The following is a 23,775-nucleotide window of genomic DNA, read 5'->3' as shown; positions in this document are numbered from 1 at the left end:
GAGAGAGAGAGAGAGAGAGAGAGAGAGAGAGAGAGAGAGAGAGAGGTGGTTGAGGTTTTTTTGTGTGTGTGTTTGGGGTGGGGATTAGGATGGGTGCAGTGAGAGCTCTATAGGTTGGTAATGATAATAATTCTTTGAGGGCAGAGAACAAAGTTCCATTGCAGAGAGCTGTGTATCATTTATCACTTGTTTTCCTTCCACTATGGCTTTTTGTATCGGGTAATAATAATATTCATCATAGAAATTCAACCTAGAAACAGAACATGACAAAAGTTTAAACTTACAACACCAATTCTGTATATCCAGGAAAGTGACCACCACCAGCATAGCCATTCACAAAGATTCTAATCATCCAATAACACACAAACTAGTTGGCTTCCAATATATTCTACACAGACTGAACAAAACTTCACTCACTGATTCCAACTAAATGAATGAATCACAGACAATCAAACAAAAGCAGTAGAGAATGGATGTGACACAGACATTAAAAATAAAGACAAAATTGAAAAGGACACACAAAAACAAAAGCCTCCTCATCAACTTACAGACACACAGAACACACATAACACACATATGAGCACACATGAACAAGAAACACCTGCAATGACAAACAAGTGGTTCACTCTCACCTACAACAACAAAGCAGTCCAAAGAATAGGCAACATACTGAAAAAGCAATGGCTAAAATAGCCTACAGGGCAGACATCTCAAGACAGAGAAAACTAAAGACAACCAACACAAGCACAGACATACACAACACATGATGTATTTACTAACTAACATGTGAGGACTGCAAATGAGTTTATATAGGGTAGAAAAGTAGCAACTCTAATACCAGATACACAGAACACAGAAGAGCATTAAAAAGTAACAACAATCATTCCACATTTGCTGAACACCTTGTGGATATGAAACCTAACCCAACATACAACAATACTGATGTGAAAATTCTCAAATATAGCAACAGCACCCCACAAAAACTAATAATTGAAGAAAATTATCAGACACAAAAACCCATAGTGTAAGGAAAGCAAGTGATAAATGAATACACAGCTCTCTCCAATGAAACTCTGTTCTCTGCCGTCAAAGAATTATCAGGCAAGACCAACCTATAGGGCACAGACATCACTGAAAGATTCAGAACAATTTCCAGGAACACCATCAACTGTTCTGTTCTGTTCTGAGCCATTTGAACCATATTGTTTTTATGTCTTCCAGTGTTCCACTGTCCACCATGTTTGTTTTTACAGCTGGTAAACAGTGAAACAGTGACAGCTCAATATATACTGTTTGACAGTGATAAAGATGAGTAAAAAGAAAATGTAAGTGAAATATAATGTCAATAGACTCACACACGCACTTACATAGAATTAATTAATTAATTTAGGCATAGAAACAACAATTTTCCAATCGTAATTTTGGCTTAAACAATTTATCTACTTTAAGTGTAAGTGGTTGCATATGACAAACTGCGAAACAAAACAGTCATTGTACTAACACAATACATCAGGAAAACCACACCATGAGCTAAAGAGGTATGATTTCATAATTTTATGTGTTTTCTTCAAATATTTGTAGGTACGATTTAAAAACTAATAGTTATATGTATACTAAAAGTAAAGAACATTCTTTATCTTTAACAGCCATAAAATAAAAGCCTACTGAAGATGCTGCAACTGAAGTGATATATCTTTGGGTTACAAAAAATTGTTTTGCTAAAGGCAGTCCCTATCCAAAAACAATGTAAAGATATTAATGTTTATTCACAATATCCGTTAACACCTTGTGTACAATCAAATTCCACCTCTTAAAATTGTAAATAGACCTTAAGCTTTTGGATTATAATTAGAGGAAAGTTAGTCAAATAAGATAGGTTTCCTTTCTTACTGCTTGACAATTGTCTCTCAGTGAACCAATTTACAACTATGTACGAATACATTTTCTCAGTTGCCTACCCCTTCTGACCGGTCGGTTCCCATAATTACTCAGGCCACCACTGCCTGACTTCAACATCTACAAGGTGCTTTTATCAGTACACAAGATATGTAACCTCGCCATGCTGCAACGTGTTATCTGGTTATGGGTTACGAAAATTAATGCGCTGGTTTCTTGATGAACATTTCCCAAAATTCCTTAGGTTAACGGCATTCTCAGTATACCAGCATACTTCTAAGAGCAACACTTTCACAACAAAGTTCTACCGCTATTTTCAATCTGGCCATTTGTTGTGGTGAGAGTTAACCCCGAAACTACCTGTTCGAATGGTCACTGTGCATCAAAAGTTACAATGTCGACTTACCATACATCTGTTCAATGTATTCGACAATGACTTCCAGTCTTCTTAATCCATGGTGACGATGCTCTATCCACGTAATGTCCTTGGCACACCATGGACCCTCTGTCAATATCCCCACAGATTTCAACCAGTGACTCGCCTCATCTCTCTCATCCCCTCCAACACCTCCACCCCCTCTCTCTGTCCACAACCTCCACAGCCCCCTTTCCACTCCATTTCTATCTTCTCCTGTCCATCTGCTCTTGCCTCTCTGTCCACTCGCTTCTTCCATTTCTGTCCATCTATTCATCTCTCTTTAATTCAAATTTCTCCTCCTCCTTCTCCTCCATTGTCTCCTCCCTCTCTCTCTATTTCCTCCTTCCTCCCTTACATGTATCTGTCCATCTCCTTCTCTCCCACTCTCTCTGTCCATTTCCTGCACTTCCCTGTCCCTACCTATCTCTTCCTCCCCCTGTCTTTGTCCATCTACTCCTCTTTCTCTGTCTTCTCCTCTCCCTCTGTTCATCAATTTTCCTCTCCCAGTCTCTCAATCCATTTTCCTCTCCCCCTCACTCTGTCCATCTCCTCCTTCCCCCTGTTTGTCCATCTAGTCTTAATCCTTCTCTCTTCCTGTCATTACCTTCACCCCAATTTGAGGCTGGTGCTCTATGTCCCTACAGTAGCTTTTTTGCATATTATAACAAGGTTGTATACCAAATGTAGTTGAAATCGTTCGTGGTCTTTACTATGAGCTTCTTACTCATGGATTTTGCTGGGTATTAACATGTCAAATATATTCCACACATGTTTAACATATTTCATACATGTTTGTACACACATTTCACTTATATGTGTAGAGATTTTTCCCTGCAGTTTCATTTTCTCGCAGCTCAGTGTTTGAAATAGCAACGTCAGAACTACACTATGTGATCCAAAGTATCCGGACACCTGGTTGAAAACTGCTTACAAGTTCATGGCGCCCTCCATCGGTAGTGCTGGAATTCAGTATGATGTTGGCCCACCCTTAGCCTTGATGACAGCTTTCACTCTCACAGGCATACGTTCAATCTGGTGCTGGTAAGTTTCTTGTGGAATGGTAGCCCATTCTACACGGACTGCTGCACTGAGGAGAGCTATCGATGTCGGTCTGTGCGGCCTGGCATAAAATGGGCGATCCAAAACACCACGAAAGTGTTCTATAGGATTCACGTCAGGACTCTGTGCAGGCCAGTCCATTACACGGATGTTATCGTCGTGTAAACACTCCGCGACTGACGTGCATTATGAACAGGTGCTCGATCGTGTTGAAAGAAGCATTCGCCATCCCCGAATTGCCCTTCAACAGTGGAAAGCAAGAAAGTGCTTAAAACATCAAAGTAGGTCTGCGTTGTGTTAGTGCCTCACAAAACAACAACGGGTGCTAGCGCGCTGCAAGAGAAAAAACACGACCACATCATAACACCACCGCCTCCGAATTTTACTGTTGGCACTATACACTCTGGCAGATAACGTTCACCGGGCATTCGCCATACCCACAACCTTCCATCGGATTGCCACATTCCGTACCGTGATTCGTCACACCGTTTTTTCCACTGTTCAATGTTTACGCTTCTTACACCAAGCGAGGCGTCGTTTGGCATTTACCGTTGTGATGTGGGGCTTATGAGCAGCCGCTCGACCATGAAATCCAAGTTTTATCAATTTCTGCCTGACTGTCATAGTACTTGCAGTGTATCCTGATGCAGTCAGGAATTCCTGTGAGTTGGTCTGGATAGATGTCTGTCCAGCACACATTACGACCCGCTTCAACTGTCGTCGGTCTCTGTCAGTCAACAGACGAGGTCGGCCTGTAAGCTTCACTATCACATTGGAAACAGTGGGCCTAGGGATGTTTACAAGTTTGGAAATCATGCGTACAGACATATGACACAAGTCGCACCCGATCACCTGAGCACGTTCGAAGTCCGTGAGTACCGGAGAGCGCCCCATTCTGCTCTCTCACGGCGTCTACTGACTACTAAGATCGCTGATACAGAGTTCCTGGCAGTAGGTGGCAACAAAATGCACCTAATATGAAAATAGTATGTTTTTGGGGCTGTCCAGATACTGTTGATCTCATGGTGTATATGTGGGTACTGTCAGCGAAATACTTTGTGAATAGAGTTAGTAGTAAAAAGGCAATAATTTAAAAGCTCAGGTATGATGCGGTAGTTTTCCACGCATCTCACTGTTTATGAAGTAATATCTCCTGAACTATGTGTCATAGAATCAGATATCTTTTTAGGTACATTCAGTGGTATATGTGAACACGGTGTGCGAAAATTGGTGAGAATAGATTTACTAGCAACGAAGTATTAAATTAAAAGTTCATGCTTCACTTGACAGTTTTAATGCATGAACCATAAAAATGTAGTAAGCGACACACTTTTTCCTTTCATCATTTTGTGGGGATTCTCGGCGAGAAAACGTTTTCTAAAGGTCTGAAATTATGTGTAAAGTTTGTTAGAAGTCGCTAAGTGCTCTCAGTCTCAAATACTGAGGTTACGCTGCTTTATCACACCACAGCCACCCCTGTGACAGGTGGGTGATTCTGTTTCGAGGCATTAAGGTGTATGTGTACCAAGTGTGATCGAAATTGGTACAGCGCTTAACTAGGAGATATGGAACGTACTTACATGGATACATACATTTGTACATAAATCCATTTTTATAATAAGTGCGCATAAGGGACACTATCCAGAGTGCAGGTGATGAAAGGTATTGCAAAATATTAATGCGAATTGTCTGTGGAATGCAATGACTGAAAAAAGCCAACTTTGGCCTGACGTGATTTTGTTTTCGGAGAAATGGTGGAATTTTGACTTACCTCAGGAAGTAAGTTGGAGAAAGATAAACCAACATTTGTAGTATTTGTAAAATACGAAAAAAGTATTGACCCTGTTTCATGTAATACTTTCTTTGAAATTCTGAAGACATCAGGGATAAAATACAGGGAGAGAAGACTGTCGCTGGCCGTGGTGGCCGAGCGGTTCTAGGTGCTTCATTCCGGAACTGCGCAACTGCTACGGTCGCAGGTTCGAATCCTGCCTCGGGCATGGATGTGTGTTATGACCTTAGGTTAGTTAGGTTTAAGTGGTTCTAAGTTTAGGGGACTGATGACCTCAGATATTAACTTCCATAGTGCTCAGAGAGATTGGAACCATTTTTAGAACTGTCTAAAGCTTGTACGCAAACCGTACTTCAGCCTTAGGGAAGCAGTAGTTGCGAATGGAATAAGACAGGATGGTAACATATCCCCCACGTTATTCACTTTGTTGACTGTGCAAGCTGTAAAGGAAGTCAACGAGACATTTGGTAAATGTCGCCTTGTCCTTTCCTGTTGTCAGTATCCTCCGTATGTTGTCCCTGTCGCCCATTCTACGGTGAAACTCTTAATTTTCATCTTATCAATCCATCTGTATTGCATCACAGCTCAACTCCTCAATTACTTTGTTTTCCAATTTTCTGTTATCCACTTCTGTTCCACTTCATTCTCCAAACGCACATTCTCAATAGGAATGCCCCTTTCTCCTGTGCAAATCGTCTTTTTATGCCGTCTTTGCCCCGTCCTCTGTTATTTCGCTTCCAAGATATCAGAACTACTTCAATTCATTTCCTTCTTGGTAAGCATATACTTTTTTATGTTTTACGCGAACCTTCTTTCTCCTACTTCGCATTACCTCAGTCCGTATTCTGAACTCGTTCCTGCTCATTCCTTTCACCTGATTCAGAAATTCTTCTACATTTTCGTCATTAACAATGTCATCAGTGAATCTTACTATATTTTTCCACCCTGAGATTCAATCCCGCTCGTGAACCTTCCTTCTATTTCCGTCATTGCTTCTTCAATTTATGGACTGAACAGGGGCGAAGCACTAAATCCCTGTCTAACGCAATTTTTAATGCGAGGACTTCGTTCTTGGTATGCAGTTCTTGTCGTTCGTTCTTGGTTCTGGTACGTTCTGTATGTTACGTGTCTTTCGTTATAACTAACACATCATTACGAACATCTCGCACCACTTTAGACTCCCAACTCATTTTTCAGGTAGATAAACCCTAAACGATATCTTGAAATTTTTTAGGCCTTTCTTCCATTATCAAACGCAATGTCAGAAAAAGCTCCCTCGCAGTTTATCCTTTCCTAAAGCCAAAATGATCGCCATCCGACATGTAAATACACGTCTAGACAGCAAGATAAATTACTCATTTGCGAAATGTGAGTGCACAGCATAATATTTATTTGTGAGTTTATTAATTTCAAACGATAATATGATGTGGAATATTTCGAAGTATGCACCACTCTTATGAGACTGTCACTAGTAACACCATCTGTAGGTAGCGTAAGGAACTGTTAGCATAAATAATGTCATTTCTGTCTCAGCACCTCATTGTTAGCGGATAATGTTACTTGCGTAATTAATTATTTCAAAAGTTATACTAAACTGAAAAGCAGCACGTGTGTTAAAAAAAACCCAAAGTATTTAAACGTTTGTTGTCCTTGTAAGAGAACTGCACAGAGACATTCTTTGTCGTAACGACTTCGAACGTAGCAGTCTGTGGGAGTTAATTCGTTGTGGAAGCGGCGTGTGTTCTCTGTATACATTTGTGGGAGTTCTGTTATGAAGGATGAAATACGAATGGAGGAATGTTTATAATGCCGCTTTGTACGGAGATATTGCAAAAGAGATCTGTCAACGTGTAATAATTAACTTAACATGACAGAAAAAGGAACGAGGAAAGGACAAGGTAATTATTTATCGTCATTGAAGAGCGACGCTACAGCAACAATCCAGCTAAGTGACATTTACTTGTAAATCGCAGTTTCTCATTAATAGTTTCCGTTCAAATTTTGAAACAAAAGGAGTAATTATTGTGGAAAAAATGTTATTTATTTAATTAACTATTTTCGCAACCCTTCATTAAAAATTATTTAGGCCCTCAGAAGTTTCATTGCGAACGTTCTGTTTCTGTAATTGCAGTAAATAATTCAATTCAGTTACTGCACCACACTGTCTTCATGAGTAGTCCACGAATAATACACTCCTGGAAATGGAAAAAAGAACACGTTGACACCGGTGTGTCAGACCCACCATACTTGCTCCGGACACTACGAGAGGGCTGTACAAGCAATGATCACACGCACGGCACAGCGGACACACCAGGAACCACGGTGTTGGCCGTCGAATGGCGCTAGCTGCGCAGCATTTGTGCACCGCCGCCGTCAGTGTCAGCCAGTTTGCCGTGGCATACGGAGCTCCATCGCAGTCTTTAACACTGATAGCATGCCGCGACAGCGTGGACGTGAACCGTATGTGCAGTTGGCGGACCTTGAGCGAGGGCGTATAATGGGCATGCGGGAAGCCGGGTGGACGTACCGCCGAATTGCTCAACACGTGGGGCGTGAGGTCTCTACAGTACATCGATGTTGTCGCCAGTGGTCGGCGGAAGGTGCACGTGCCCGTCGACCTGGGACCGCACCGCAGCGACGCACGGATGCACGCCAAGACCGTAGGATAATACGCAGTGCCGTAGGGGACCGCACCGCCACTTCCCAGCAAATTAGGGACACTGTTGCTCCTGGGGTATCGGCGAGGACCATTCTCAACCGTCTCCATGATGCTGGGCTACGGTCCCGCAAACCGTTAGGCCGTCTTCCGCTCACGCCCCAACATCGTGCAGCCCGCCTCCAGTGGTGTCGCGACAGGTGTGAATGGAGGGACGAATGGAGACGTGTCGTCTTCAGCGATGAGCGTCGCTTCTGCCTTGATGCCAATGATGGTCGTATGCGTGTTTGGCGCCGTGCGGGTGAGCGCCACAATCAGGACTGCATACGAGCAAGGCACACAGGGCCAACACCCGGCGTCATGGTGTGGGGAGTGATCTCCTACACTGGCCGTACACCTCTGGTGATCGTCGAGGGGACACTAAATTGTGCACGGTACATCCAAACCGCCATCGAACCCATCGTTCTACCATTCCTAGACCGGCAAGGGAACTTGCTGTTCCAACAGGACAATGCACGTCCGCATGTATCCCGTGCCACCCAACGTGCTCTAGAAGGTGTAAGTCAACTACCCTGACCAGCAAGATCTCCGGATCTGTCCCCCATTGAGCATGTTTGGGACTGGATGAAGCGTCGTCTCATGCGGTCTGCACGTCTAGCACGAACGCTGGTCCAACTGAGGCGCCAGGTGGAAATGGCATGGCACGCCGTTCCACAGGACTACATCCAGCATCTCTACGATCGTCTCCATGGGAGAATAGCAGCCTGCATTGCTGCGAAAGGTGGATATACACTGTACTAGTGCCGACATTGTGCATACTCTGTTGCCTGTGTCTATGTGCCTATGGTTCTGTCAGTGTGATCATGTGATGTATCTGACCCCAGGAATGTGTCAATAATGTTTCCCCATCCTGGGACAATGAATTCGCGGTGTTCTTATTTCAATTTCCAGGAGTGTATTTTAATGTGTGTGAATGATAGTGTCACTGATTACTGAAGTTATTACGTTTCTAGATTATTATGTGCTGTAATGATGCTGTATACACCTTCTTAGCTATTCCATGTCAATCTTCTATTGGTCGCAGCTCTTCCTTTTTTTCTTGCCGATTACCAGCTGTCAGTACGTGAACCTAAAAAATGAATAATTGTGGTGTGCGTACTGTAAGACCTTCGGTACACACCCCATCAGATTATTTGACTTGTCGCTCTAACGAAGTAGGCGAGTGGCAGCAATATGTCTTGTGGTCTTGTGGTCTTATCGGGGCGTGTTTATCTTCTGCCGTTAGGTCAGACGATAGAAATGCCACTTGCACGCTTAGAGCAGCAGATTTACAGTGACCAACTTTAAACAGAACTTGATTAATTTTCACACACATTTATTAAAATAATAAAAATATAGACATTACATAACTTGATTCTGAATGCTGTTTACAACTGACAATCTGAAGTTCCTTTGGTCTTGGTACGTTAATTTTATTCTCAAATATCTCTGATACTTGACAAAGTGTCTATTCGTATATCTTCATGGCTATGTACAGGAATATGGTAATCTTTTTAGGCGCAGACTGAAACTTGACTATAGACTAATGCAAACTGGTGCAGACTGACTAATCGGAGGTCTGTACACTCGTTATAATAGCTCGCGCGTTCAGGTATCACTGCACAAGTGTGATCCGCGAGGAGAAAAGGTTCTACGTTAGCAGCAATCTCATTGGCTTCGTTACATATTAATACGCAGATCGGCGGAAGCAGAATTTGGTCCGTCTCTAACACAGCGCCATCTCGTAGTGCAGAGACGGATGAGCGCTGCACCTGCGCTGTTGTGCTTAGCGGGGCGCGCTCCAGTGGGAAAGTTGTGTACGCGCTGACTACGCGGAACTACACAACAATAATATTCTGTTGTTAATCGGCATCGGGTAGTCCGATGTCTCCACGGTCGTGTGTTAAAAATGAATGAACATTGTTCACAGTAAATCTCGGCAGCCCGCGCTAAGCTGGGTTCACACACGAAAACTAATGGGACGCAACAGCTTGTGTGCTTCTGTAGTGGCACCTGAGATACAGTTCACATGTAATCCCAAAATTTCTGTGTAGCTGTGTAACTTTCAACATGGGGTCAACTGAAAAAATATGGGCAGTTACTAACGTTATATTTTAGGTTATGGAAGTAGAGCTCGGTCAAGAGTTAAACAAACGGAAGACGAAATCCCATTGTTAGATACGGAAATAGACTTCACGCAGGGATAAATGAGGGTCCTAAAATGTATTTACAAAAGAAATTAAACTCGAAGACGAAAATGATGCCTGCTGTGGCAAGCTAACTATCATTTGCGGACAGGCCACTCTTCCAGGATTTTATAATTCTATTGTTTTTGATAATTCTTCCGTGTTATAAGGCCGTGGCCCATGGAATTCTTCAATTCCTTACGTTTCGTCCAATACTACGATGGACATCTTCAGAGGTATGGCTGGTCCTGCTGAGTCCTGCCGACGAAGAGGACCAGCCATACCTCTGAAGATATCCAACGTAGTATTGGACGAAACGTTAGGAACTGAAGAATTCCATGGACCACGGCCTTATAACCCGGAAGAATTATCAACAACAGTACCATCCGGTCGTGAAAGCCTTCATTGTAGAATTCTATTGTGTTCATTGATGTAAGCATTTCAGATAACTATTTTTTAGTTTAACGGCTGCCACATCACACTCGCCGGCTATTTAGTGTATATAATCCACAATTTATACAATTGAAAGTCACAAATGACGAGTTTTATACGACTCGCTTTTTTTGTTATGTACTAAGTTCAACTATTTATTCATCCGAAAACGTTTGAAGATAGTGAGATAGGCATACATCATTATTGATTTCCAAATCACACACACACACAAACACACACACAGACTGCTACAGAAAATTAGACATAGGTCGTTGTTTTTTGATTTCCTGAGTACGACCACAGTTTTGGCCGTTTTTCAGTAATGAATTGAAAACAGACTGAAATCGAAAGAAATACAACAGCGATTAATCCGCAATAACTGCGACAGAATGTTCGTGTTTCGGAATACATCCACCAGGGGAGCACTTATAGGGGGAAAGTGGCGTAACAAAGCACAACCAAGTTAAAGTTTTTATGGCACGACAAATGCCGCCTCTGTTAAGTTTTGCCTCTGTAGTATGGAAATTCACATACGTAACTGCATTGCAACTGCACTATGTCACTATACGTGGGGACACTTTTTTGGCCTGTGTCATCCCGGTTTCATAAACAGACCATGAATTTTCTTTCCTATTCTTCCCTCCGTATCGCACCCAAATTGTTTCACTGGCAGAGGATGACACGCTGCCCCGTTGGAACTGAACTCTGTTGCAGAGCCCGTAGTCGGAGCTTTACCTAGCTATGACCGAGGTTAATGTTCAAGTTTCACTGCTACTGACACTGAACTTCCTTTTACGAATTGGTTTGGCTCTGATAGATTTACCCGAAACGCCGTTTTAAATAAAGAAATGTATCAAGCAGTCTAGACGGAAATATTCTCAGGATACAACTGCTGTGTCAACAAGACTCTATTGTTACCGCAACACCCGTAATAAGGCCATTATACCCAGCAGATACCCCCCTCTTTCCCTCGGCGTTCGGAAATAAAGAGCCGGGACACCGAAGAGTTCCCAACCTCCTCCTGCCAGATTAACACAGTCTACAGGAAACGCTACGAACAGGGCCCGCGGCATTAAAAGTAATTGTCTCACCCGGGAAACGATTATCGGAAGTGCTCATTAAAACTGGGGAGGCGCCAGCGTCGCGGCGTTATCGAAAAGCGAGAATTGGGGACTGTGGTCGCCCTGAATGGTTACTCACCGAGATTACAGGCGCGCCCAAAAGTGCGGCTCCATTATAACAGGCTGGCTATTCAGGCGGGCACTCATTACTTGCAAAAAAGTTGCTGCTTCCCCCCCGTTTGCGCTTTCAATTAACTTTTTCCCTGTAATTCTTCTCGCACGGGCCGTGTTTTATTCATCAGCTAATTAATTCTAATTCGGAATTCAGGCGTTCTCTACGTCCGCGTTTCTCCATTATGGATAGGCTGAATGTACCAAGCGCGGGCGCGCGCGCGCTGGCAAAAGTATATTTCTGAAAGGGAACAGTTCATCGCGTGAAATATGGCGTCTCTATTCGTTTTATTTTTTACGTCCATCCGCTAGCTCTATTCCGGTTTACGAAATGTGAAGACTGACAGGGATTCAGATTCTCTCAGTTTTGAAAAGGAGTAGCGTTCATTGAAATTCGCCAGTACAGTACAGAAAATTTGGTTATTACCAGGAAACCTTTGATATGTAAACTGCTGACAAGAGTAACAAAATTACACCGAACACAACAGCAATCATACATCAACACAGAACAGTTAGTACAACGCTGAGCCAAAATATTGATCACATCCTGTGGTGTGCGTACTGTAAGACCTTCGGTACACACACCATCAGATTATTTGACTTGTCGCTCTAACGAAGTAGGCGAGTGTCAAAAATATGTCTCGTGGTCTTATCGTGGCGTGTTTATCTTCTGCCGTTAGGTCAGACGACAGAAATGCCACTTGCACGCTTAGAGTATCAGATTGACGGTGACCAACTTTAAGCAGAACTTGATTAATTTTCACACACGTTTATTAAAATAATAAAAAGCTTAGACATTACGTAACTTGATTCTGGATGATGTTTACAATTGACAATCTGAAGTTCCTTTGGTCTTTGTACGTTAATCATATTCTCAAGCATCTTTGATACTTGACAAAGTGTCTATACATTTATCTTCATGGCTATGTACAGGAATATGATAATCGTCTTAGGTGCAGACTGAAACTTGACTATAGACTGGTACAGGCAAATGCAGGCTGATGCAGACTGACTAATTAGAGGTCTGTACACTCATTATAATACCACGCGCGTTCAGGTATCACTACGCGAGTGTCATCCGCTAGGAGAAAAGATTCTACATTAGCAGTAATCTCATTGGCTGCGTTACATATTAATACATGGATTGTCGGAAGCAGACTTTGGTCCGTCTCTAAGGCAGCGCCATCTCGCAGTGCGGATCGGACGAGCGCTGCGCCTGCACTGTTGTGCTTAGCGGGACGCGCTCTAGTGGCAAAGTTGTGTACGCACTGACTACGTGGAACTATGTACACATCCTTACTGTGTGTTGGACTAATGCAACACAACAGCCATTCTGCGATGCATGGATTCCACAAGTCCTTACTGCCTTCCATGTAGTACCTGGCATCAGTGTGTACATCTATTACGCTGGCTAGACACAAAAACGGGACCTCACGTTGGAACCTGAATAACCAGCTTTTGCACAGCGGATCGCTGCGAAATACGCAAGAAAAGAGTTGGTAAGATTCTGGAAGACAACAGCAAGCATGTGGAGCCATGCCGACTCCAGCACCGTAAACGGCTGCTCTAGCTTCCTAGGTTGAGGATCAGTAGCGTAAGCATCCCGATCGAGATGGTGCGACAAACTCTGGATTGCATTTAAATCCGGTGAGTTTGGTGGTCGGCGGAGGTAAGCTGATCCTGGGTCTCTTCGAATTACACAAGTACGCTGAGAGCTGTGTGGCATTCTGCATTGTTCTCCTGGTATTTGCCATTGTGGCAATCGCATGTGACGGGGGTGGTCATTGTCCTTCGAGGGTAGATGCATACTTGTGTTCATTCATTGTACCTTCAAATGGCTCTGAGCACTATGGGACCTAACATCTGAGGCCATAAGTCCCCTAGAACTTAGAACTACTTAAACGTAACTAACCCAAGGACATCACACACATCCATGCCCGAGGCAGGGTACGTACCAGCGACCGTAGCGGTCGCGCGGTTCCAGATTGAAGCGCCTAGAACCGCTCGGCCACATCGGCCGGCCATTCTAGATTCCAGAACGACGAGATCCCGCAGGGACTGGCAAGAAAACAAGTCTCAGACCGTAACACTCCTTCCTCCGACCTAGATCCTACCGACTGTTGAATGTTTGTTTCTTGTTTGAAGCGAAATAAAAGTAATTCATCAAAAAAGGCGTCGCCCCTTAATGTACGTCCAGTTGAGATACTGGCGTTCAAATTTCCAACTGTCGTCGCGGATGAGCACCTGTCAGCATTAGCGAGTGAGCCAGACCGTGCTGTGTCACCTCAGACACAGCAACGTTCACTGAAGCATCGTCGAGGACATATTTTTGTTATGCCTTGGTCGTCTGCGCGGTCAATTGCTCGACAGTTGCGCGTCTAATTGCACGTACACATCTCCGCTGCTGGCGTTATTCCTTGTCATCTATAGTCCTTGGTGCATAACCGTAGTGGTAGCGTGGTTCCAGACTGAAACGCCTAAAACCGCTCGGCCACTCCGGCTGGCCTAAGTGAGACGGATGTAGCCGTAAGTACGACCACAGATGGCAATAATATGTACGGATATTCTAATTGACATGGATGTGCGACTCAGACTTTTTCACGTAGAAACTAATGAGGTCTATTTTCAATGTGAATATCGAGTAATAGGAAAAGTCTTAACGGGGCTAATCACGACATCTGAAAACAGGAATTCTGTCGGCTACATACGCAATGTGTTGCTTAATATAATATGTGACCGTCTTACCAAGCAGAAGGAAGAGCAGAACCAGTTGTAAACAACTGGAAGCCACTCGTTAGTAACTCGGAGCCCATGGCACTTCGGGCTCAGTACAAATTCTCACAGCAAGCCTTCCAATTGGCCACCGAAAGCCAGAGAACCTCAGCAAACGATGGACACCATTACCCCTTTCGGTAACGCAGTATAGCGTGGCGTTAACTCATCAATGAAACGAGTGGAACGAGACACGTTTCAGTGCTTCCCATTGGAGCCACGGCAGGTCAGTAATAGTTCTGTTCGTGAGCCTTGTGCTCGCGCAACATTTCCCGTTTTCCGGTGTTATGAAGTCGGCAGGCCAACTCGCGAGAGTGCTTTTCCGGCCGCCGCCGATGCTCTGCCGGCTGCGGCCGCAGCAGTGGAGTTGCGGCGACTCCCTGCGCTTACAGTGGTGGTTCCGCTGCCCCCGTAAGTCACAACTCTAACGAGCAAAGTTTATGGCCGGCGGTGCGGGGCGGGCTGCGGACCGTCCGCAGGAATTCCGCCACAGCAGCAGGTGCGTCCTGCCCTGCGTTCACACCGCCGCAGCGCCTACACTGTCCAGCACGGGCCATTGCCGTACGGGCACTGCACCGAGAGCGAATCGCTACTCACAGGGCGATACTTATTGAACTACGAGAGTCACTCCTAAAGAAAATCACTCTATTTTTTTTAATAAAATCCATCTTTTATTCTACATGTTTGAAAGTTTTACAGTGTGTAGATACATCCTTTAGGAACATTGTTATCATTTCTCCACATGATTTCCATCCCTCTCAACTGCCTTACGCCATCTTCGAACCAGCGCCTGTATACCGGCACAGTAAAATTCTGGACCAACCGGTTGGAGCCACTGTTCGGCAGCGTGCACATGGGAGTCATCATCTTGAAACCTTGTTCCACGAAGAGATCCTGTTAGAGGAGTTCTTCCCAGCATCATGCCTTTCAACAGCTGCGGTTGCCTGGCGTTAGGGTTAGCAAGCGCCGGCCGAAGTGGCCGTGCGGTTCTAGGCGTTACATTCTGGAACCGCGAGACCGCTACGGTCGCAGGTTCGAATCCTGCCTAGGTAATGGATGCGTGTGATGTCCTTAGGTTAGTTAGGTTTAACTAGTTCTAAGTTCTAGGGGACTAATGACCTCAGAAGTTGAGTCATATAGTGGTCAGAGCCATTTGAACCATTTGTTAACAAGCTTGCGAATTCCTCCAACTTATATTCGTCGCATCGGTGTACTGGTGCTGTCAATTGAATCCAGTGTCGCCAGACAGAGATGGGTTCCCGCAGCACAGAACATACGGTCACTTTTAAGATGGTCAGGAATTTTAAATCAAACACAGGATACTTCGTTATTAATTTCGCACCTGAATTTTGGAGGCAATGTTTCGAAGAAAACACTGTGTCTTATAGGCCGTAAATTCGGTAGTTTGATATTCAAGTCCGCTTTCACTTAATACGCGCCAAACAGCAACCGCACAACATGCCGTAAATATCAGGAATACCGAAACACAGTGAATTCCCGTCGGAATGAGATTCCTCTTCCTCGGAGAGGAAACGCTGGTTTCGCAAATTTTTGTTATCCTAAAATACCGCCTGCTTATGCTGGGGGGGCGATACAACAAAAAAGCTTATTTCCCATCCTGACCATATAGGAAATATGGTACAAACCGTCTTTGTTTTTCACAATCATAAGCATTGTTTTGGGGATACTTTACTTGCTGCTGAGGCCATTACCACTCTAGATTGGAGATGGGGAAGGAATCTGACCATGATCGGCGATTCACCACAAAAAATTTGAAGGATTAACGCGTATTGTATGTCACGAAGATTGCAGACAGAGAATTGCTGGCTGGATTTAGTTGCGTTTTAGAGCGCTATACTCTGAGATCATCAGCACCCCTAAACGAGATGAACTGAGACGAGGTTGGTTTAGAACTATTAAAACATTAAATCCTAAGATCAAGCAACATCAACATACACAATACAATGGACAAATGCTGAAAATACAGCATTGACATGGTCTTAAAAGAAAACTGACGAAAACAGATCTATTAAGACAAGACATTGTTTAACGTCATTACGAAAATTCTCGGAAAGGTATTGAGCGATTTAGTTTAAAATTTTACATCACACTCTTCTAAACTTTGGAACAGACATAAGATAATTATTATCTCAAACATTAATGTACACGTTTTTCGTTAATACCTACTACAAGAAACAATATGCCGGTCAGAAAAAATGTACCGTTTCGATATCTTTAAATTTAAATATTTAGCAAGGCATTTAAGCCCTTAGATAAATTGTTTCTCTCGTATACATTATTTCTCCTTACATTTAATTTGAAACAAAAGTTAATTACTTAGCCATGCGCTGCTTTGTATTCTGCCTTGCAGTTGGCTTTATCACAGAACGTGAGAGTTGTATTTACGGCTTATTAGCTTATGTTTAGAACACAGAAATTGAATCGTCTGAAACACTGTAATTCTAGACGTTTGCACGCTAAAACCATGAGAAATACTGTCATTCACGATACTGTGCTCAGAGATCCAAGATTAGAATTTTACGTTCCGTCGGCATCGATGTCTTCAGAGGGCAAAAGCTCAGTGTGTTTCAAGGATAAGCAAGGAAATTTGTCGTGGCCTTTCAAAGGAACAATCTTCCAAAAAATATCTATATATATCTGGGACATATTTTTTCATCGATATATTGATATCCAAACGGAAATATCGAGTGCTGAAATTCTTACTTCATATTTTTTCGCAATTTTCGGTAAGTATTTGAAATTGTAGTAGAACATTTTTTTTATTTTCACTGCGTGAAGGAGTCTTTCTACTTTTTGAGATTTCATCAGGCCCAGTCTTTCTCTTTGACGGTGTGAAGCAGCTCTAGGTGCCATAAAGTAGTAGTCCCATTGAACAAATGGGTGACGGTGTGAATGGAATAACAAGATATCCAGTGTGATGAAGCAGAACACCAGTTGCGCTAAAAAACAGTATTTTCGCAACTAATGTGTTATTTCTTCACATCGACATACTTCAAAAACAGTTGCTGATAATAATGTAAAAAAATCTAAATGATAAGATTGTCCCTTGTGGTGGGTGGAGACATGTCAGGGGAAATGCTGACGTAATAGGCGCTCGGCGCTACCAACAGAAACTGCCGCGTTTAACATCACCACGCAATTTTGACACTACAACTGCTAGATCACCGGCGTTTCGGAGAACTGAAAAAACAGTGAGTTCGATATGAAATGTTCCGGACAAATCCTATATGTGAGGAAACCGAACGATGCACCCATCGGGTACCATATATTGTGCCACTTAACGTGCAGTTACGATTATTAGCAAAGTGGCTATCGCTAAGCGTGAACGTGCATAATATTCCTTTCATTCCTTACTCTGGGGGAAATATGCAGGCTGCTAGCTTCTTGACGTAAAGAATACTTGAATTTACAGCTCTAAAACAGACAGTATATTTACACCGTGCAGTCGATACTTTTGTAGCCTTGTATCTCGATATTTCATACAATGATATATCGATAAATGATTCCGATAAGTAGGTGGCTGAACATTATATTTTTTATATATCCATTTATCGGGTTCCCGATATATTTAAAACATACCAACAGTCCTATAATTGACACCAACCGATCTACCCATTCATTTTAAGCTACACTACTGGCCATTAATATTGCTACACCAAGAAGAAATGCAGATGATAAACGGGTATTCATTGAACAAATATATTATACTAGAACGGACATGTGATTGCAGTTTCACGCAGTTTGGGTGCATAGATCCTGAGAAATCAGTACCCAGAACAACCACCTCTGGCCGTAATAACGGCCTTGATACGCCTGGGCATTGGGTCAAACAGATCTTAGATGGCGTGTACAGCTACAGCCGCCGATACAGCTTCAACACGATACCACAGTTCATTGAGAGTAGAGACTGGCGTATTGTGACGAGCCAGTTGTTCGGCCACCATTGACCAGATGTTTCCAATTGGTGAGAGATCTGGAGAATGTGCTGGCCAGAGCAGCAGTCGAACATTTTCTGTGTCCAGAAAGGCCCGTACAGGACCTGCAACATGCGGTCGTGCATTATCCTGCTGAAATGTAGGGTTTCGCCGCCATCGAATGAAGGGTAGAGCCACGGGTCGTAACACATCTGAAATGTAACGTCCACTGTTCAAAGTGCCGTCAATGCGAACAAGGGGTGACCGAGAGGTGTAACCAATGGCACCCCATACCATCACTCCGGGTGTTACGCCAGTATGGCGATGACGAATACACGCTTCCAATGTGCGCTCACCACGATGTCACCAAACACGGATGCGACTATCATGATGCTGTAAACAGAACCTGGATTCATCCGAAAAAATGACTTTTTGCCATTCGTGCACCAAGGTTCGTCGTTGAGTACACCATCGCAGGCACTCCTGTCTGTTATGCAGCGCAAGGGTAACCGCAGTCATGGTCTCCGAGCTGATAGTCCATGCTGCTGCAAACGTCGTCGAACTGTTCGTACAGATGATTGTTGTCTTGCAAACGTCCCCATCTGTTGACTCAGGGATCGAGACGCGGCTGCACGATCCGTTACAGCCATGGGGATAAGATGCCTGTCATCTCGACTGCTAGTGACACGAGGCCGTTGGAATCCAGCACGGCGTTCCGTTTTACCCTCTTGAACCCACCGATTCTATATTCCACTAACAGTCATTGGATATCGACCAACGCGAGCAGCCATGTCGCGATACGATAAACCGCAGTCGCGACAGGCTACAATCCGACGTTTATCAAAGTCGGGAACGTGATGGTACACATTTCTCCTCCTTACACGATGCATTACAACAACGATTCACCATGCAACGCCGGTCAACTGCTATTTGTGTAGGAGAAACCGGTTGGAAACTTTCCTCCTGTCAGCACGTTGTGGGTGTCACCACCGGCGCCAACCTTGTGTTAATGCTCTGAAAAGCTAATCATTTGCATATCACAGCATCTTCTTCCTGTCAGTTACATTTCGCTTCTGTAGAACGTTATCTTCGTTGAGTAGCAGTTTTAATGGCCAGTAGTGTACTTTAATTCCCAATCAAGGTTTCGCTGACTATAACAATAGGAAATGTAAAGAGTGAGGGGGAAAAAAACTAAGTGTATAGAGGAAGCGAAGTGGAGGAATTGGAGAAAGATAGGATGTGGTAGAGGGAGATGGACAGAATGAGGTGATTAAGAGAAAGAGGAAGGAGAAGGGGATTACGACAAATATCCAATTTGCATACGTATTTAGCAGTTGCAAAGTATTTCCGGCTTCACTAGCGTTCAGATAGATAAACACGAGAATAATAGTAAATAAAATCAGTTAATGTAAAATATCAGTAGAGATACATGCAAAAAGGGTTAGATTTCTGTGTCTGTGAGAATACTTAAATCAATGACTTACTCAGCTGGTTCACAATACTCTAAAATGTAACACCCATTAGATTTTTTAAGTAGATTTTACAACATATGCGGACGTAGCTCAACAGATACCCTCACTTCGCTGACATTTAAAATAGCGGAAAAGTCCTGTGGGCAGCCTACATCTGCCCTGAAGAGGTCATACAAAACACACATGCTGTATTGATACCAATGTTTCGCACCTTTCACTCACTACCGGGCACTCCTGCCATAAAAGAAAAAGCCAAGTGACAAGTAGGAACAGTCCTTTCTGAGCACTGTAAGGGGTACGTCGTTGGTATCAAGTGAGTCACGCTCACATTGTAGGTTTTCCTACTCCTCACTTCCAGCCACTGAGCCTTCCTACAACACATGCTGTTGCGGGCCACGTATTTGCAGATGGACCACAGGTGAAGTAAACAGCCAACAGGAGGTTGAAGTGAGCCAGGCTCATCTGCGGCCCCATCAGATAGTTCATTTGCCAAATTTGACATCGCCCAGAAATCGTGACGCCATTCCAAAGTCAGCTACGTGGATTGATATCACAGACATATCTCGCTGCAATCCCCAAAGACGAACGGGCGAGACCGAAGAATACACGCCCTCTAGACACGCCCTTTCGGCACAGCAGTGCTGTCACGCAGAGGTCAATATGGAGCGGAACGTGTATGCACTCTGCACCAGTTCGTGATGCACTCAACTTCGTCGAGTAGTATTAAATAGGTATTTAGATCTCAGATGCAAATGTACTTTTGTAAATGTTGGAACGTTGGACTCGAGGAGAACAGTTCCTTAATTAGTGCATCAGCTGCTGCTTTAATAGTCACTGATAGTTATAAATTATTAAGCACATCTGTAGAAAAGGGCTGTAAGTGAACTAAATATTTTTATTCATTCATGTAATAAAGTGAACTAATATTTCATTTATTGTAGGCGTGATGAGCTATCCCCCATAGCAATCAAAGAACGCTCAGTTATGGCCATACGATTTTAGTCTCATCTGATCATGACACGGGATCCTGTACCATTGAAACCCAGCAGGAAACTATTTCCTTCTCCTGTATTCGCAACGGAAGGATAGTGTCTTTGATATCCTGGAGCGCTCTGTCTGCTGGGTACATCTGCACATGAGTAATAGGAGCAGACGAGTAATGTCTTACCTCGATGTCGTCTCATCTGCTCCAGTACATTTAGGGAAGCAAACAACTGTGCATATTAAAGAAAAGGAAGTCATTCAGAATTTCTAAAAACATTACTAGGAGTAGCAACCATACGGCTATTCAAGTCGTTGTGCAGAACGTATCAAACTGGAGACACTCCTTTAGACTTACTATCCTCCATATCTCGGAATGAGATATTGACTAAAACACGAAAAAATGTCTAATAAACTTGGAACGCATACCTGAAGAAGTACGAACGCTTCTTCAGTAGAAAAGATGTGTTTCACAACAATTAAGATGAACAACTGCTCATAGCTCTTAAAATATGCTCTTTAGAGCCCATGTGTACTGCATCTTTTCTCTTGTTTTGATCTGTACTACCACATCTCAAATTATGGAAAGCAGAGAGACTGTTGTAGAAGAGCTCCACTGACATAAGTACCAGTATTTTGGCCTTTAGCTTTCGACAACGTTGTTTCCCAAACAGGGTCTCTTTCCTCAAATTGAAAAATTTACTTTGACCATCACCCCTGAAAGTCTGTAACATCATCCTGGAATCACCTTTTATACACTGAAAGCTGTGACAGAAATAAGAGAAGCGTTCAAAGGCGTGATTAAAATTCAGTGTAAAACATTATCAGTAATGAGATGCGCTGATGACAGCAGTGAAAGTGAAGAACAGTTACGAGACCTGTTGAATGGAATGAACAGTCTAAAGAATAGAGTTTGAGAGTAAACAATGGAAAGACGAAGGTAATGAGTAGCAGAAATGAAATTAGCGATAAACTTAACAGTTGAAAATCAGGAAGGGTGTGAAATTATGGAACTGGTATACTTTGGAAGCTAAATGGACGCTTTTACGCCAGAGTGAACCAACTCCAAATTCACAATTAGAGATAATTGAGTTTTAAGTTCCCGACACTTCTGTAAATCTGATAATTTACTTTGCATTCAAACTGCAGTAAATTACATTCATTATAGATATTTCTCAATATTTATTGCTTTTTCAAACATGAAGCACAAATAATTAATTACAAATATTTTTGTTATTGTAGTTCATAAACAGAATTTGGTACATATTTTTAAAGTTATTTGTTTCCTCACAAAACTGTCGTATTACTAGCCTTTTGCAAGTTTACGAAATCACAGCGTCTTCAAAATATTTAGATTTTTAAAGTTTCAAAACAATAGTAATTTTTTTTACATGCATTGAATATTATTTTGAAGTATTCCTCAAACATGGTCTTACACTTCATCCACATAGTCATCTTCGCTAGAGTCCCCTGCTTCTTGGCTTCCAGAGAGTGACACTCTCGTTCGCGGGCCCTACCATGGACCAATATAACTCATTTATATACCAGTGCACACAAGGACATCAGAAATCAGGGCGGTAGACGTGTCACGAATAAGGTTGCCCTCGCCACAGCGAGTTGTCTCACAACTGCCACCACAAATGTTTCGTGCCACGCTCCTCCAACTGGTCTGCAGGCTGAGGGATGAAACCACCTGACGACTCCCTCGATAGCTTCCAGTCCATGGTGAACACGGAAAGTCGCAAATTTTTGTGCTTGCACCCCTGGTCTAGGGGTGAGCTGAGTGAACGAATCAACGATCAACTGGAACAAGCGTCATGGGACGTCCTAGCCGAACAGATACAACGAACAATAATGAACAAAACGTTGACTAATAATCAGCATTGGCGGCCGAAGAATTCCAGAATATGAAGTCAACCTCATTCAGCCAACGGCCTTGTCAAAGAGGGCAGAGGAGCGGACAGAGGTTCATGGCGCTCTCTTATCTTAGGGATGGGAAACTGCACCTAAAAGGAAAAGAATCAGCAATGATCAACGGCATGAGGATGCAGAAAGAAATAGAAAATTCTGAATTAAATACACGTAACTTGTATCCATGGGACATAAATGAAGAAGTGTCATGATGATCTCTCCATTGGCAAAATATTCCCGAATAGTTCCCCATTCGAATCTCTGGGAGTGGACTGCCGAGGAAGGGGTTACCATGCGAAAAAGACTGGATAATCGACGAAAGGATAAAGTTCTATGAGCCAGGGAGTGGAATGTCAGAAGTTTGTACGTCGTAGAGAAACTAGAGAATATGAAAAGGGAAATGCAAAGGCTCAGTCTAGATCTGTAGGGGTTACTGAAGTCAAGTGGAAAGAAGGATTTCTGGTCAGGTGAGTATAGGGTAAAATCAACAGCAGCAGAAAATGGTATAACAGGTGTAAGATTCGTTATAAATAGGAAGGTAGGGCAGTATATTACTCTGGACAGTCCAGTTATAGAGTTGTTCTTATCAGAATCAACAGCAAACCAACACCGACAACGATAGTTCAGGTGTACATGCCGTCGTCGCAAGCTGAAAATGAAGAGAGAGAGAAAATGTGTGAGGATATTGAAAAGATAATTCAGTATGTAAAGAGGGATGAAAATCTAATAGTCATGGAGGAATGGAGTGCAGTTGAAGGAGTAGAAGAAAAGGTTACAGGAGAATATGGGCTTGGGACAAGGAATGAGAGAGGAGAAAGACTGAGTTTTGTAGCAAGTTTCAGCTAGTAATAGCGAATACTCTGTTCAAGAATCACAAGGGGTGGAGGTATACTTGGAAGAGGCCTGGTGATACGGGAAGATTTCATTTAGATTACATCATGGTCAGGCACAAATTCCGAAATCACATATTGAACGTAAGGCGTATCCAGGAGCA

This window comes from Schistocerca gregaria, chromosome 9, assembly GCF_023897955.1.
Source record: "Schistocerca gregaria isolate iqSchGreg1 chromosome 9, iqSchGreg1.2, whole genome shotgun sequence".
Classification (NCBI taxonomy): Eukaryota; Metazoa; Arthropoda; class Insecta; order Orthoptera; family Acrididae; genus Schistocerca; species Schistocerca gregaria.
This window is presented reverse-complemented; position numbering follows the sequence as displayed.